Below are 17,365 nucleotides of genomic sequence, written 5' to 3' on the forward strand. Positions count from 1 at the left end.
AACCCATTGCCACATCGCTATCTTATACTGACCTGATCTGTTAGCATTCCTGCAAAACTATGTATGTCTAATAAGTATTTTGTTACAATTAGTGGAGTTATTCTGAGACTTTATCTCCCAAGAGATAACAGAGAGGAAGAGAGTATTTCTACAGCGAATTATTTGTATAGTTTCTTATATCAACATGTGGCTAACCTACCAGTTTCCCACTCCCAGTGGGACCCCTTCCACCTTACCATGGTAATAACCAGCAGTACCCACTCATGCTTTTATTCCCAGGATAATCCCTGCTTTTCCTAAAATTCTTCCACCTACTCAAAATTTCCAATATCCTGCCATCTCCTCTTACAAAGAAAGAAGAATACATATCAATACTTTATAAGCCAATATATACTTGATAGAAAAAAAATTCAAATACTCCGATGCATCATTACTCACTCAAAGTTCACTAAAATAAATGTCCTATGATATGTCCTTTAGTTGTAATACAAGTAGCTCTTTTATACTTTATTTTTAACTTTTCTCTCTTTGAATATCATTCATAGGCAGACTCAACTTTTTATAATTAATAATAAGAACTGTTTCTTACTGATGCTCTCTTAGATACTAGTAGTAGCTTTAAGATGACTCTTTGTCCTTTCAACATTATCCTAGACAATTTCTTAAAGTATCTTTGCTTACTTGCAGCAATAAAACATTCCTGAATCCTCTGGATTCATTCCTGTTCCTAAAAATGGAATGGGCTACTCTCAGAGGGGTCCATGTTCCTTTATCTGGAAAATAGTCCTAAAGGAAGGTGTATATTCGTAAGGTTTCACCTGAGTTCTGCTGTCTGGCAGTGAATGAAGCCACTTAACTGAGGATGATAATTTTTTTCAGAGAAAAATATAAATATTAGGTCCTAAGTTCATATGACATTTCCAAATTAACTGTAAAATTGCTAAATCATATCTTTTAAAGATTTTGTTTCCATATAAAAATTGCAACTTCCTACATTATTTATTTTTGACCCTTACCTATGAAAATAATGTTTCATCTACATGAAGATCTATTACATGGACTAGAGAAATATCTGTTAGTTTTATGTTACATGTATCCATTTAAGTGTAACAAATTAATATGCAATACTAAACAGTGCCTTGTATAGCTCAATTCCTCTCTTCAAGCATAGGCCAGGCAATAGACAAGGAACTTTAATCATAGCACTATGCCCTCAACATGCACCTGTAAAATGATGGGAAAAAAAAAAAAGGAGGAAAGAAAGAAAAAGAAATCAAATAGAACGTCATCATGGGTAAGAAATTTTCCATGGTAGGATTCAAAGCTTGTTTGGTTGTTGGCATTTTTCTAAAATAGGTTGGGATCTGAGCAGTGTTGCTTCCTTTCGACACTGTTGCATGTAACACCACAAAGCCCAGTCTGTGGAAAATGATTTAGAGCAGCTAGACTGAATTATCAAGGAGTCTGCCAAGATTCTCTGGCATTTGGGATTTGGCAAGATGTTGCAAAATAAATTTTCTTAGACAATTCTGGGTTTTGCTACATACCCAAGTGCCTGAGAAGTAATTTCCAACGTTCCTCTGACGGCAGACTTCCCTCCACATCTCTTGATTATGTTACTTTCTCATCTGCCTGGGTTAGAACAGCAAATCAGACAAGCCTGGGATGAGATCTAATGTCATGCTTCCTTATTCTGTTTCAGTCAACTCTTTCATATTTTCTTTAAAAAGCTAGCATGATTAAAATTAATACTTTAAAAAGTAAACTTACCAAATATGGGTCATTTCTTAAACAACTTTAGTTTTTTAATAGCAGTTTTAGGTTCTTGGAAAAACTGAGAGGAAGGTACAGAGATTTCCCATATAACCCCTACCCCTACACAAGCAGAGCCTCTACCATCATTGACAATTCTCACCAAAAGGTATATTTGCTACAACTGATGAACCTACACTGACACATCAGTATCACCCAAAGTTCGTCATTTACATAGGGTTCACTCTTGGTGCTGTACATTCTATGAGTTTGGACAAATGTATAATGACATGTTTCCAACAATATAGCAAAATACATAGTAATTGAGCTGCCCTGAAACTCCTCTGTGTTCTGCTTTCCTTCCCACTTATGCCTGGCAAACACTGATCTTTTTACTGATTCTATTTGCCTTTTCCAAAACATCATATAGCTGGAATCATACAGTATGTAGCCTTTCAGATTAATACTATGAATTGTAGATTGGTAAATAAGGCTTTCACTTAGTAACATGCATTTAAGTTTCCTCTATGTCTTTTTAAGGTTTGATAGTTCTTTTCTTGTGTTAAATAATATTCCATTGTCTGGATGGAATATTATTTATTACTATTTATTATTTCACCAACTGGAAGACATCTTGGTTTCTTCCAACTTTTGACAGTTACAAACAAAGCTGGTATAAACATTCATGTGTAGGCTTTTGTGTGGACATACATTTTCATATCCTTTGGTTAAATATTAAAGAGCACCATGGCTGGGTTGTGTGGTCAAAGTATGTTTGGTTTTGTCAGAAGTTGCCAAGCTGTCTTCCAGAGTGGCTGTACCATTTTGCTTTCCCACCAGCAACATAGGTGAGTTCCTGTTGCTCCACATCCTCACCAGTATCTGGTGGTGTCAGTGTTTCAAATTTTGACCATTCTAATAGGCATGTAGTGGGATCTCGTTGTTACTTTAATTTGCATTTCTTGAGGACCTGTCATGTGCAGCATCTTTTCATAGGCTTACTTACCATCTGTCTATCTTCTTTGGTGAAGTGCCTGTTAAGGTCTGGGTCCATTTCTCTTTTTTTTTATTCTGGTATAGTTGATTTACAATATTGCTTCAGCTCCAGGTGTACAACAGTGATTCAAAAGTTTTATAGATTATACTCCATCTATGGTTATTATAAAATACTGGCTATATTCCCTGTGCTGCACAATATATCCTGAAGCTTATCTATTTTAGAGGCAGTAGTTCGTATCTCTTAATCCCCTACCCCTATATTGTCCCTCCTCCTTCCCTCTCCCCACTGGTAGCCGTGAGTTTGTTCTCTATATCTGTGAGTCTGCTTCTGTTTTGTTATATTCATTTTTTTAATTTATTAGATTCCACATGTAAGTAATTACATACAGTATTTGTCTTTCATTATCTGACATTTCAATAAGCATAATACTCTCCAGGTCCATCCATGTTGTTGCAAATAGCTCAGGGGCTACGCTACTTCACCATCTTGGGAACCCCTTTGACCCATTTTTTCAATCGGGTGAACTTCACAAGTGTTTCTCAGTGCTCCCCTCACCTCTCCTAAATGGGAGAGGATGGCTAGAGCTGGCTGGAGTCAGGTCAGTTAGGCTCTAATAAATCCCCACCAGGTAAGCTCGGCTGAAATGGCTTTTCCCGAGGGTTGATGTTGTCAAGGAGAACAGAGTGCTCTGGTGTATTTCGAAATAATTCCTTTTCCCTGCCGGAAATACAAGAGGATTTTGCCCTGATATCTTCTGTGAGAATTTGGTCGAGTTCCTGGAGGTAAAATTCACGAACATGTGGAGACTCCCCCCATGACTGGGTCCCCTGCGGTTTTTAACTCTGCTCCAGAATTCAAGTAGAATTGTCCACTCTGAGCTGCCAGCAATTCAGCAACTGGGGTTTAGTTTCTCCTACCCAGTGCTGGTTCCTATGCCGTTTCAGCTCCTGCGTGGCTACAGTTCTCTGTTTTTGCGTGGTGGTCTCTTTAATTGGGGGAGCAGTGCTTTGCCTGGGACTTCCTTTCAGATCTAAGAACTGTTTATTTTTCAGTTTGTTCCACTTTTCACTTGCTAAGACAGAATGATGACTTCCAGGCTCCTGACATTTGGAACCAGAAACTGGAGTTCTCTGGGTCATTTTTCAAATTTCTAATGTTCTGTGTAGCAGGTCTTCCTCTCATGCCAACATAGTCACACAACTATGGGGTCCATCCCTCGGTAGAGGGCTGTGTAGACCCCACTTGCTGTTTTCCCTCCTTTATTCAAAGCAGGATGACTACTTACTCCTAAGCTTTGACATAATCATTATTCACATGTGGAAATATTGCTTATTGTAGATGATGCAGAGGGAACGTTGTTGGGGAAAACATATTGCATCATAGAACATTTGTTGGGCTCACAGCACCTTGTAACTAACTACAAAATTCAAGTGTGAAAATGAGTGGTGAGGACACTCTGTGTTAGAGGAGCTCAGGGAAGCATGAAATGGGTGTTGCAGGGGTTGCAGGGAGGGGCTTGTGGAGGGAGCGGGGCTTGTAGGAGGCCTGAGGGATGAATGCATTCTGGATACACAGAGAGGAGAAGGGACACTGGAGAGATGGGAGTAGCACTTAGCACAAGCCCGTGTGCCAGATGCACAGGGAGGCCAAACACACTGAAACGTCAGAGTTTGGGGAGGAGAAAGGTTTATTGCATGGCCACGCAGGGAGATGAGTGGCTCATGCCCTAAAAAGCCCCAGGGCTGCCCGAAGGGTTTTGGCAGGTGAGGGAGGGGGTCACAGGGTACGTGATCAGCTCGTGCACAAGTCTCTGACCGACTGATGGTCCCAGGGTGCTGTCACGGGGGTTCACACCATCAGTCCTCAGGCTCCAGGAGGCCTGGGGCCACGTGCTCACGGTCCTCAAGTAGCTCACATCTTCCATTTGCTGGGAGGTTCTCATATCTGTAAAACTACTCAGGAAATGTGCATCAGATACTGTTATCCAGGTACCTCAGAGAGGAGCTGCAGCAGAGGATGTGAGGGAGGGTCGGTCCTGGGAAGGCCCATGGGGTCCTGCTCGGTTACACCCTGACAATGACCATGGCATCTCAAGGAGGCGTCCAGAAGCTGCTGGGTTGGAGTGAAGAGTTGGGGGAGAAAGGAAGTGTGGGCGGGATCAAAAACTCCGGCAAATTCTGGGGGGCTGTGGAGGACGGATAAAGGGGATACCGCCCGTCAGGTACTTTCCCTGTGCCCGTGCCTCTGCTGAGCGAGCAAGCTCTCCGTTCCTCTCACTCCACCCTGTGAGGGAGGCATGATGGTGGAGGGAACTGGGGCAGAGAAAGAGGAGCTTGCCTGGCATCCCATGGTTCACTGTGTTTGCTCCATTCCCTGAGACAATTCTGAAAATGTCTTATCTCACAAATGGAAACTTGTTTTCCATCTTAAGTATAATATAAAATAAGTTTATTTTCATCAGGAGGTAGTAAATTTTAAACACTTTGTAAGATGAAGCATCTACAATAAAAATTAACATCTCATAAAACAATTTGATGAAATGGGTTTAAACTAACGTGTGAATGTCCAACACACTGATTTGGAGAAGAGTCATGTAGAAGTTTTATTTAGGGGTGTTTACAGAATATGTTTTGAAAGCTTTTGGTTAGGGAAATTTAAGGGAAATTTAAGCTATAACTGGAAATTTGCTTTTGTAATGGAAACTATAATTTTGTTCCTAGCTAAATCAAAGAAATATTGAGATTTAAATAACAAGATTGATATTTCTTTCAGTGGGACTATGACTTCAGGGGAATTTTTCTTCGAGTGTTTGCTGATCCAGTTATAAGTAAATATGTGAGAGAAGGTAGAGGTGTGTCCTTCCCTTATATCAACCTAAATGATTGGCTGGCTGAAACACAAGAAGGGGGTGTGTTTACTTCCTCAAAACATTGTGATGCTAAATGTGTAACATGTACCTGTAACATTCTAATGTTAATAACGAGTCACATAAGTTACAAAAAGAATCAAAACAAATGAACAACAAACTCTTCCAAAAATGCAGGCAGTTCAGTTTGATGAAACCATCAGCAGTGTTGGCCTATACAACCTGTATCTGTCACACGTCAGCTGGTTTCTTTGTCATCACAGCACAAGGTGTGCGCCTTAGTACTGCTAACTGAAGGGCACCAGGTGCACACTTGGGGACATGACCGGATGCACGCTGGCATCTTTCCCCATTGGACATTCAACTTCTCAGTCAACCAAAGGCCTATTATAAAGTTGCGGTGCTGTTGTCATCACCCTTTATTTACCTAGATCTTCTTCATTCCAAAGAGAAAAGATATGTGAAGATGCACCACTGATCTTCCCTACTGATTGCTAATTCTAAGTTGATTCAGTGTATCTGGATGTGTCAGAGCCTGCTACTTGCCTGATACAGTTCTCCTCATAGTCCCTGATGTTGTTGTGACAGCAACAAGCCCAGATAAATATTTTCATCCCTGGCCTCCTTTGCAATTGGGGGACTGTGGGGCCCAGTTCTGGCTAAAGAGATGCAAGCCAGGAGGCAGGAGGGTGTCACCACGAGGTAAGCTTTGAACAGGAGCCGACTGGCTGGCATAAGCCACCTTCTTTCTCTTTTCCTGTTCCCTTCTTCCTGCTTGAAACGGGAGGTGGCCCAGAGCCAGCCTCTTTCTTCAGACCATGAAGCTGTGGCTCTCACCTGAGAATCTCAAAGAGCTTGGCACCTTTTCCAATGACACCGTGGGGGCCGTGACACCATCCTTGTGTCACCCAATTCGGGTCTGATACTTTGTAGGTGAAAAATGACCCCCTCTTTTAGTTAAGTCAGAGTCAATTCTGCAATCAACACTGGATGCATTGCTACATTTAGAAAAGGTAGCAAATAGAAAAATTAAAAGCTAAAAGCATGACTTTAAAGCCTTTTCATGTTTGTAATATAAGATGGTGCTCCATCACAAATATATGCTTCATGACATCTTTGCCAGAAGCCAAACAAAAGAAATACAACTTATAAAAATGAAAACATGTAAGAAGCCAGGTTTTCTGTAGCTTTACTAAAAATTCTATGGGGTTTAGCAGAGTCAGTGTCCATCCCTGTCCCCATTCGATGGAAATCCTAACAGGGAAAACGGTTCTTTACATTAGATGGTAAACAATTAGGCCTCTCATTTTCAAAATATGGATGGCCAGAGACAGGAAATAGCTCTTCTTTTGATAGAAAATAACATTATCTGCCAAAATCCTAGAGATAAATGCCAAGAACTAGATGAGTCAAAAATCTGCTGGCAGAAGTAAAGGCACAAGTTTTGAAATTAATCACATTTTTGAAAAATGCTTGTAGTATACCCTTATTGTTTCTGACTCCCTGGAACGTGACTGTGTCAGTGAAGCCAAGAGCCACACAGAGCACCTGCAACATAAACCAGGTGCCAAAAGCCGAGAAGCGTGATCTTCTCAATACGTCAGCCTGGATTCAGGGGATACATTCTGCCTACATGAACCAGCACCCTCTCCCATCCCCGGGGTAACCAACACATGCAAACAGACTTTCCTTTTACTGTTTAACTGGCAAATCACACTCAGGAGAAACTGACCAAAATTCTCTGATGTGATGAGCAATGTGAAAGGCGTGCTTGGATGACAAGGGAAGCATCATTTGCTAATCTCTACCTGTATATTACTTTCCTCTTCCGTGTTCCTGGACCTTTGCATCAATACGGTAATGTCTCAGAGTTCTTCCAACTGCTGAATCACTCCTTTGTCCAAACACCTTCTTAGATGAATACTTACTATGCAAGTCAGAATTAAAACAGAGGAACTCTGCACTGCAGGTCATTACAGCAGAGGAGAGGAAAGCGTCACATGTTATAACCATGAAAACCTCCCAGCTGGTTATTTACTTGGCTTTTATATGTGAGGTGATCAAAAGGTAATTCTGCAAGGAAATGAGAATCTGTTTCCTCTGAATTCCTCACCTGTGCTTAATGAAGTAGCAGGTGAAGATTCACTCACAGGGCAAACTTCTTGAGTGCTGAGTAGACGGGGGTACAGTGTGTGCTTCTCACTCCTGGTGTGTTCCTATCACGGTTGGGTTTTTTAAAAATTTGTCATTCTGAAATATTTCCATTTATATTTTGACTATAATATTCTAATGAACTAGATAATTTAAGGATTTCTATGCATTTTAGAATATCACATTCAAAAAAAAAAAAACCTTGAAAAATCAACTCAATTTCTCAGTCTTCTATTTTTTTCAAACATTAATTATTTAATTCATTGTTGAGACTTGGATTCTAGATAAATTGGAATTTTTGCTAAATACTATTAAGTAGGTTCAAAAAGTATTTTGATTTATGTTTTATAATATTCAAGCAGGATGAAGCCAACAGTGTATCTCGAAGTTACACAAAGTGAATGGCACGTGTTAAGGTCATAAACCTGTCCACGTTTGGACTCCAGTCTCAGCGCTCTAAACCACTTATAAATGCAAATAAAAACAAATATATGGAAAAAAGTTGAGGGGGCTTCCTTCTTCCATATCTCAAAATTTTAAATGCAGGCAAGTCTCAAGCGCAAGTTTCTAGAAAATGTAACAGTTTGAAAAGTACAGCCATTTTCTCAGCATTTCTCCCTTCCTGATTTGAATAAAGTGAATTCACAGAATGCCTGTTATTCTGTCTTCAGTGAACACTGATACTTTCTGATAAAGAAGGACATTGAGAATTCCCATGTTTGGGAATTTATCACCAACTAAGAGTATATACCAACTCTCCTAATTTATAGGATCCCTGAAATCTACGCACTTTTTGGGAATTCATCCCCCCAGCTTACTTTGAGAAACAGAGCTTTATTGTAATGAGCTGAAATAATACCACATAAAACCCTACTCTTTTTTTGGTTTTCTCAAAAGGGAGGAGCTAAGATTTCTTAATGAAAACTAATAGTAATAATAAGAAGTTGTCTAAATTATAGCAATGAATGCAGTTCTGTTTTAATATGTTGTTTTTATTTCATTATTTCAGGGAGAGAAAACCTAAATTCTGCTTTAAAAATTATCACATGCATTATTACTTGAGAACAATATGGAATTAATCTAAAATAATGAAGAAAGTTAAAATAGTAACTCCTCAGTAAATGTCTCTAAATATATTTAACAGATCACAAAGTGGTATGTTCAGCCTAGAGGTAATTACTTTACATTTCAAAACACTATAGTTTTTTACAAACCCTGAAATTCAGCATCACCTGCTCCAGGCTGCCACGATGCACTGCTCCAACTGCGAAAACATCCACCTGTAATTAAGCACATTGGGGATGCTGAAGGAAAGATGCAACGTTGCCGGGTACCAATTGATTTAAAACACATCTTTCACTCCTCTTTTTGGCAGCTTGTGAATATTTTTGTGTGCATTTAACTTGTGTTGATTTCCTTAACTTTTTTTTTTTATTCCCCCCCAACCCTCCCCACTTTCCCCACTTGGTGTCCATGTGTTTGTCCTCTACATCTGTGTCTCTATTTCTGCCTTGCATTTCCTCTTTCATAGTTGTTAGCATTTGCCTTATGTATTGAGGTGCTCCTATATTGGGTGCATATATATTTATAATTGTTATTGCCTCTTCTTGGAAGGATCCCTTGATCTTTATGTGTTGTCCTTTCTTGTCTCTTGTAACATTTTTTATTTTAAAGTCTATTTTAACTTGTATTGATTTCCTTAACGTCTTAAAAATACATCAGCACAGTTCAAATAATCTTATTATATTTGAGACCTTTAGGAAATTTTTGAGATAAAGAAACTAAGGCAAGGGGACTCTGAGTGAGTTGCCCTGGTGCAGAAATGGTTGGAGGCAAACCAGGATTGGAACTCAGGGACCCTGAGTCTCAGGTGCAGACTCTCACCTCCTCTACTATGAGAAGGTCTTGGGAATTTTAAGCACGGTCACTGTCAATGATATACAGTGTTTTCAGAAGCTTCCATGCCCTGTTTAAGGTTCCACTAAGCATATCATTGCTTGTCAGCTGTTGCAACATATATAACTATGTAGGATGACACATGATAGCTTGTAGAGGAAGACAGGCAGTGTGTCTTACAGGAGAACCGGACGCCGTATCAATTACCACAGCCTCGAAATATTCAGCATTCAGCCTGCATGAGCTCACAGGGCCATGGAGAATGATTTAAACTTGATTTTAAGTCTCAGGAGCTGAGAACAAGATGCCAAGGGTACAGAAGGAAACCAAAACTTGGGTAACCACATAATCTTATCAAGAAAAGGATATATGAGACAGGAAGAAAAGTGATGCTTTTCTTTGAGATATTTTCTTTCAGAAGCAACAGAACTGGAAAATAGTAGAAGATCAATTAGTAAACTAGCACTTTGCAGAGGATGAAGGGAAAATGTGTGAAACCCACTAGTCTGAGGGGGGAGAGCTGCTGAATTACTACCACTATTCTATCTCATTCCAATAAAGAAGCTGATATTTTTACACTTTTTCCCATTCTTGAGGCAAGTAGAATAATAATTTGTCTCAGTTCAACTTCTTAGTTACATGAACTTAGAGGCCAGTACACGAGAGAAAAATATACTTGTTCAGTTGGAGCTGCAAAAGGCAAAGATTTTACATGCTTATATTTCCATTACTAATTAATAGGTTTTCATACCTATCAGTCTAATTGCACTGTTCAGGATTAAAGAAGATGGTAAAATTGTAAGCACTACTGTCTATACCAAGTCTGTCTCTCGTCCTAGTAATCTCAGTGCTGGGTGGGTCCACCCACAGCCCCTCCACCTTCTCAGTCCTGAGGATCCTCACTCCCCTCCACTGACACCTTCATAGACAAACTCTGGGCTTAGTCATCATCAGAGTTTTCAAACCTCTGAAATCTTTTTTTTTTTTTTTTAAGGATAATTGGTTTTTTTTAATGAACCTTTATTGGGATAAAATTGACATACAATAAACTGCATATATTTAAAGCACACAATTAGATTTTTTTTTCTTATTAGTAATGGCATTCTTAATTCAAATATAGCATATTTTATTTTACAGAAATTTAAAATTTTAATATCCTCAAGTTTTAAAATCTAGGTGTCTTGATCAAATTTCTTTACCATAAAATGAAAGTATTCACTTACATTTTCTTCTAATACTTTTAAAGTTTGATTTTTTACATTTTGGAGTTTCACAGAGCTGGAATTTATTTTGGGATATGATGTTAGATAAAGATCAGATTTAATCTTCTTCCATGTTGATAATCAGTTGCCCCACTGTTTAAAAGTTCGTTCACAACCACTGACTTGCAATGCCTCCCTGTCATATTCCTGGGTTTATGTCTGGGTTCATTATTTTGCCTTGTTCTTTTTTACTAAGCCTGTGTCTATACCACATGAGTTTAATTCCTAAGCTTTGTAACGCATACAGATATCCAGGAGGGCTGTTCCCGGATGTTCTCCAACACTGGCCACTCTTGGTCTTCTATTATTTTGCATGAATTCTAGAATTAGCTGGACAAATTTCATGAAAAGAAAGAGGGAAGGAAGGAAAGAGAGAGAGGAAGACACAAAGCAAGAAAGACTTATAGATTTGTTGGTATTTTACTAAAACCAAAATGAATTATTTAGATTAATATGACTGAAGTTTTCTCATCTGTGAACAATATTGCTTTCCATATATTTCAGCACAATTTTGCATTTTTCCATAGATTTATTTTCTTCCCCACATCTTTTGCTGGACTTATCCCTATAACCTTATGATATTTTCTTTTGGTTTATTGTGTTTTCTAACTAGTGGTGCTGACATATAGGAATGCACCATAAACTGATCTTTATGTACTAATCTTAAATCCAACATGATTTATAAACATTACTTTGTATATATTTCTTTTGGACTTTCTATGTAGAGAATCATATTGTCTATAAGTAAAGACAATTTTTACTTCTATTCTGATGCATATTCTTTTAATTTTTCCTTTCTTTTATCATTGTTTATAATAGATTTTTGGTAGATACCCTTATCAAAGTGAGAAAGTTCTCTTGTGTTCCCAGTTTTCTAAGTTTTTTTTTTTTAACATTAGTAGATGCCTAATTTTACTGAGCCTGTTTTAATACCTTTCAAGATGATTTTGTAAAGAAGGAGAAGCCTGTGTTTGACCCTGATTTCCTAACAACTCAAAACCATCAGCTGCCCTCCTGGTGAACCAAATGAGGCAGAATCGTTCTAAACTCTAGTGATGCCAACACTGGCTTTTAGTCCTACACCACAATGACCTACTCATAGTGGGAGACAGACTATAGAGCTCCAGACCCCACACAGGAGGCTGCACTTGGAGCTCCTCAGCTCCCTCCCACAGGCTAGCAGATGACCTGTGTGGGAGGAGGCAGGCGCTGCCAACAAATTGTCCTAAAATGCATGTCCTCCCTTTCTCAAGTAACCCCCGAAGGATATCATGAAATCCATTCCCTTTTCCTTCTCAACAGAGGAATTTGGAAATTGGGACAGAGGTGAGCGGTCAGCTAGAGTGTGGCCCAGAGGTGCTGGTTCTCCCATCAGTATGTTCTGGTCCTGCAGGTATAATGAGATGACCTTTCATGCAGTCCTCTAATATCTTCAGCAGGTTGCCTAACATTAGACCATCCAGGGCTCATTAAAAAGTTGGAGTACAGCCAACTTGTTTGTAAACGTATTATTGGCACCATTCCTAAACTCAGGTGGTAAATATTTAATTTAGGATTTTACACTCAGGTTTATATGAATTTCTATATGTTTCATACATACATGCATGCATACATATACAGAGAGAGAAAATATGTATGATGTATGTACATTAGTTAGAGTTTTTATACCTATGTTTTATATGAATTAATATAGTTTCTCCCATTTATTTTCTTGCCAGAGGCATGGCTATTTTATTAACTCCTTTACAGAACTAGCTTTTGCTTTTATTGATGCTATTTATTATTTCTGAAGTTTAAAAACTTATGTTCTGCTTTTTTTGCTACTATTCCCTCCCTTCACCTTTCTTCAAGGTTACAATGTTGGGGCTTTTTTTTTCCTACCTTCTTGAATTAAATGATGAGGTTATTCATTTTTAATCTTTCTCCTTTTTGAATATGTATGCTTAGAACAATTTATTTCCTTCAAAGGAAATTTTGCTGCATCTAAAAAGATTTGACATATGTAGTGTTTTTTTGCTGTTTAGTTCTTAATACTTCATCATTTACATTATGCTGTGGAGCCATGACTTATTTATGCTATTAAACATCCAAGCATTAGGGTTAGAACTAGTCTCTTTTTATTTTTGTTTTTGTCTTGATTTTGATTGCTAGTTTTATTGCACTTTGGTAAGAGAGTGTGTTCAGTGTTCTGCTGCATTCTGCTAATTTCCTCAGCTCTGTCTTCCAGGAACATTGTCTAAAATTCACGAAGTATATTTTTATGTCTTGGAATTCTGTTTTAAATAATTCTGTCTTGTTTCAAATCTGCCTATTTTCAAGATAGTGTCCAATTTATTCACTGAGGTTTTTTTTCTTTCTCCTATATTCACTTCAAATACAATTATTCCATAATGTCAGAGTGTTACTTTCCAGGAGAGGTGATTCTGATGTTTATGAGAGCTGTTGCCTCCTGTCACGACCCACTTCCTTTCCGTAGTGGAGAAGGGGGTTCATCTTCACCTGGGCTGCGTTCCCCTGTGGAATCCAACATGCTGGACTCTGAGAAATCCTTCACCCAAAGCTATGAACACCCTTCCATCTAGGAACATAGCACCGTGTTCTCTCTAGAAACCTGGTGAGAATCTGTTTTCAGATTAACTCCTTGGCTCAGTGTGTTTATAACAGAAAGACAGAGAATACAGACAGAGAGAGACAGAGAGAGAGGAAACAGACCCCACAGGTACCTTTGCAGATAAGCTTTTTCATTTATCCACCACCAGGAGACCCAAGCAAATACAGATTTTTCTTTTTCTTTTCTGGTGCCACTTCCAGGGCCAACAGGCAGGATGTGCAGAGGGTGACCCTTCCTGGTCCAGATGACGCCACGGGCCTGCCCCCTCCTGCAGCCCCAGGCCAGTCCCCTGTCCCAGAGCACATCTCGGCGCCATGCCCAGCGTCCTCTGTAATGAGGTTGCGTGTGTAACTGAGGTAGGGGTGTATCGGCTCATCAGTCTCTTGCAAGACTGAAAGTTCTCCCAGTTCCTCTTCTGCTTCTTTTCCCTAAGCTTGAGTTTCTCCCATTTTACAATAAAACACACTCCTTGCTGAGCCAGTGCCCTGCTCTGGCGGTCATCTTCTATTTCTTCCCTGTTCTTCCCAGTCGAGGTACAAGTACTTACCTGGTCTCCTCTGCTGTGGTCCCCAGCAGGACTCCCCCTTCTAACTCTTTTTCCCTGCGGACAAGACTCCACACTGCCCAGGAAGAATTACTCAGCTCCAACACTCAACTTCCCTGCTGCCGGATAAAATTCAAGCTCCTTAACAAGGCTGAAGAGGCTCCTTTGACCAGCCCTCCACCTTATTGTCTTGTGTCATTGTCCCTTTCTTTAAAACTCCAGGAGTTCCACAATATTTCTAGTTTCTTGAAAATGCAATGTTACTTCCTGGCTCTCTGCATTTGCATGTGCTGTTCTTTCCTTATCTGATTCAGAGCAGAATTGGTTCTGGAGCTTGTTAAATTCATCAGCTAGCCTTGTATGCAAAAGGGCAAGTTCAAGGGGGCGTTAGTGAAATCCAAGCATGGAACAGGTGCCAGAATCTCAGGTCCAAGTAGCCTGCGAGTTTGGCTTAAGAATAACATTTGAGATACAATAAATGGTCTCCCCTATTTAAGGAGATGACGTTTTTACTTTTAAGAAATATTACAGGCTTTTAGGTATATTTGTGTCTTATTTATTCTGCCCAAGCAAGATGAATGACAATTTCCGTCAGAAATAGTTAGAAAATTAGCACTATGTAGATTATCATGCCTGTCTTCGTAGCTAATAAAATTGGAATCATTTTATGGATAGAAAACTTTGTGAAATTTTGGCTAAATCCTCATTTTATGAGCTATTTTTAAGCCTCTGTTGTTTTAATTGGAATGAATAATCACAGACAGTTTTAAATTTATGTAATGGGTTTTAAGGCCAATGAGAATTTAATGAATCAGACCCAGCTTTCCTCTGAGTCCTGGTGTCACACTGTTTGATAGGCCTGATAGGAGTTATAATTCTTCTCAGTCTTTAGTAGTTATATTCAACTTTTCTTCTTTTAAAATTAGTAACTTCCCGCACCTTAGAGGCAACCCAGGGAAACAATTTGGACACAGACCAAAATGGCCCTACTTCTCTTCACAATAGGCTCTGCTTTGCTTTAACTGTATCCATTTCCAGGCAATAAGTTCTCACCAGAAAAGCAATGTGTTTTAAAGTCAAGTCATCCCTCTTGGATCTGAACATCTGGCTTCTCTCCCTTTGCAGGTCAAAATTTGGCCTTCGATCTTATGCCGATTTCCAAGGATGACTTCAGAATCCTAGGACTTCAAACCAGAAAATGCTTAGCTAGCGCCTTAGCCAAGGCTTATTTGAATAGAAATAGGAAACTCAGGATTTCATCATTTTCTTCTGAAACTTTAGTTCACAGGTAAAGCACTTTCGTTAGTAACACCAGGCAGCCCTGTGATTGCAGCCTGGCCGATGGCAGCTGGACCTTGAAGTAGGGAGGATGGCTGCCTAATTTCCTTGGTGTCGCCAAGCACTCTGGGAAGAGGGTGGCTTTCACCTGGGGGAGGAGATGCTTGTGTCCCCGGCCATGTGCCCGTGTGGACACCACCTTGTAATTCACGTAGGCTTTTCAACCCCTTACCTTGCTCGACAGCAGTGCTCCTGCCAAATGATGTGGCGAAGAGTATTATCTCATTTTGTAGGTTAAAAAAGTATCAGATTTCTTGATGTGAGGTGACTTCCTACGGCAACACAGCTGTGGAAACCACAGCTGGTGCTCAGGCACATCCCTGATGGTTGCCACGTCAATGCCTGCTCTCTCCCAGGCCGCCTCCATCACCAGCCCCCTTCTGAGGAGAAAAAGGCCAATAGTGTTACAGAAAAAGGTGCTGAAAAACAATCGTACAGCTGAAAAAATGGAAATGGCTCCCCATGAAAAGGTGCTCAGCCTCACTGATAATACAATATATAGATCAAAACTACATGGAGATAGCTTTACTGCAAAGTTACCATTTTTCAAATTGTAATGTTGGTTAGCAAAGGAGCTCATGTCTTTTCTTCCCCAGAAACTGAGCTCACACAGAAAACAGGAGCCATGCGTTTTCTTTCTATTTGCCTTAGAAGCATCTCAGTAAATATCTGATTAATAAGTATAAGAGGTGATGATGGTGTGCAGACGCTGTGCATGCTGCAAAGGTTAATCTGTTGCTCTTTACAGTCGCCACCGCCTTCAGACCTGGAAAAAGGCGGCAGAGTGAGGGGCGCCAGTGGGAAACAAGGCTGTTATTTTCTCGCCTTGAGGGGATTCTCTTGGCCTGGAACAGCACATTCAGTCATCTTCCTGTCTGGGGACAGTTTTGAAGAAAAAACCCGACAGTGGTAATTCACTGTTGAAAACACAGTGGTGAACCTGTTTTCTGTGGCAGGTCTGTTTCTGGCCGTCATCTGGTACTTGAAGAGAAGGCTTTTTGAATCATGAGACCATGTACCTAATTCACGGCACTGCCTCCTCTCCTTCTTAGGTTAGTAAAGATCACCAAGTGATTTTTAACCAAAGTAGTCAAAACAAAGGTTTAAAACAAAGCAAGTGTTAACTTGTCTATGAGCACTACCTGTGAGGAAGTGGTGGCTGGTTGGAGCGGGGGTGGGGGGGTGGGGGGAGCGGGAGGGGGCGGTGCGCAGCCTGACGAGGAGGGGAGGAGCTAAGACCACCAGGTGACAGGAAAAACATGTCTCCACGATATTTATTTTCAAATGTCTTCTTGCAGTTCTGTTCATAAGCTTTTCATATTGAATGATATAATGAAAGGGCTCAATTCCAAATATTATGACATTTTACGCAGTCCTTATTTAAAATACTTCTAAAATGCCAAAAGGAGCATAATGCTAACAAGAAAAAAGGCAATTTTGCATAGTTTTGACAAAGTTAGAATAAAAAAGATAATCCCTAGCAGAAGGGCAGGTGAAATCTGGAGATTAACGCACCTGTTGAAGAGGCAGGGTACCTCAAAGGATGTACATCTATATGAGAAAAATAATGTTTTGATTTTCCATACGTTGTGAAGTGAACAAAACCCATAAAAAGGAAGAAAAAAATTTCAGTGTTAACAGCAAACTTCATTTTTCTAGCTTTGGTACAAGAGTAGGTACAAACATTATTAATATACTATTAAATATGCCATTAGTTGGAACTATTAACAGGACATTACAAAGCACCAACCCATACATTTTTAGGGCTATAGTCAACAATTAAAGGTACCTAGAGATGTTCTGAGTAGAAGGCTATATGTATAAGTTGTACACTATGTAGCTTTAGAGCTGAGTGAACTGTCTCCCTTAATTTGGTTAATTTCTTCTGGTATCTGTTAGTTCCAACATCTTGTGTGACTTGTGATCTGTCACACAGAAGGGGAGC

Source organism: Hippopotamus amphibius, chromosome 5, assembly GCF_030028045.1.
Source record: "Hippopotamus amphibius kiboko isolate mHipAmp2 chromosome 5, mHipAmp2.hap2, whole genome shotgun sequence".
NCBI classification, from domain to species: domain Eukaryota; kingdom Metazoa; phylum Chordata; class Mammalia; order Artiodactyla; family Hippopotamidae; genus Hippopotamus; species Hippopotamus amphibius.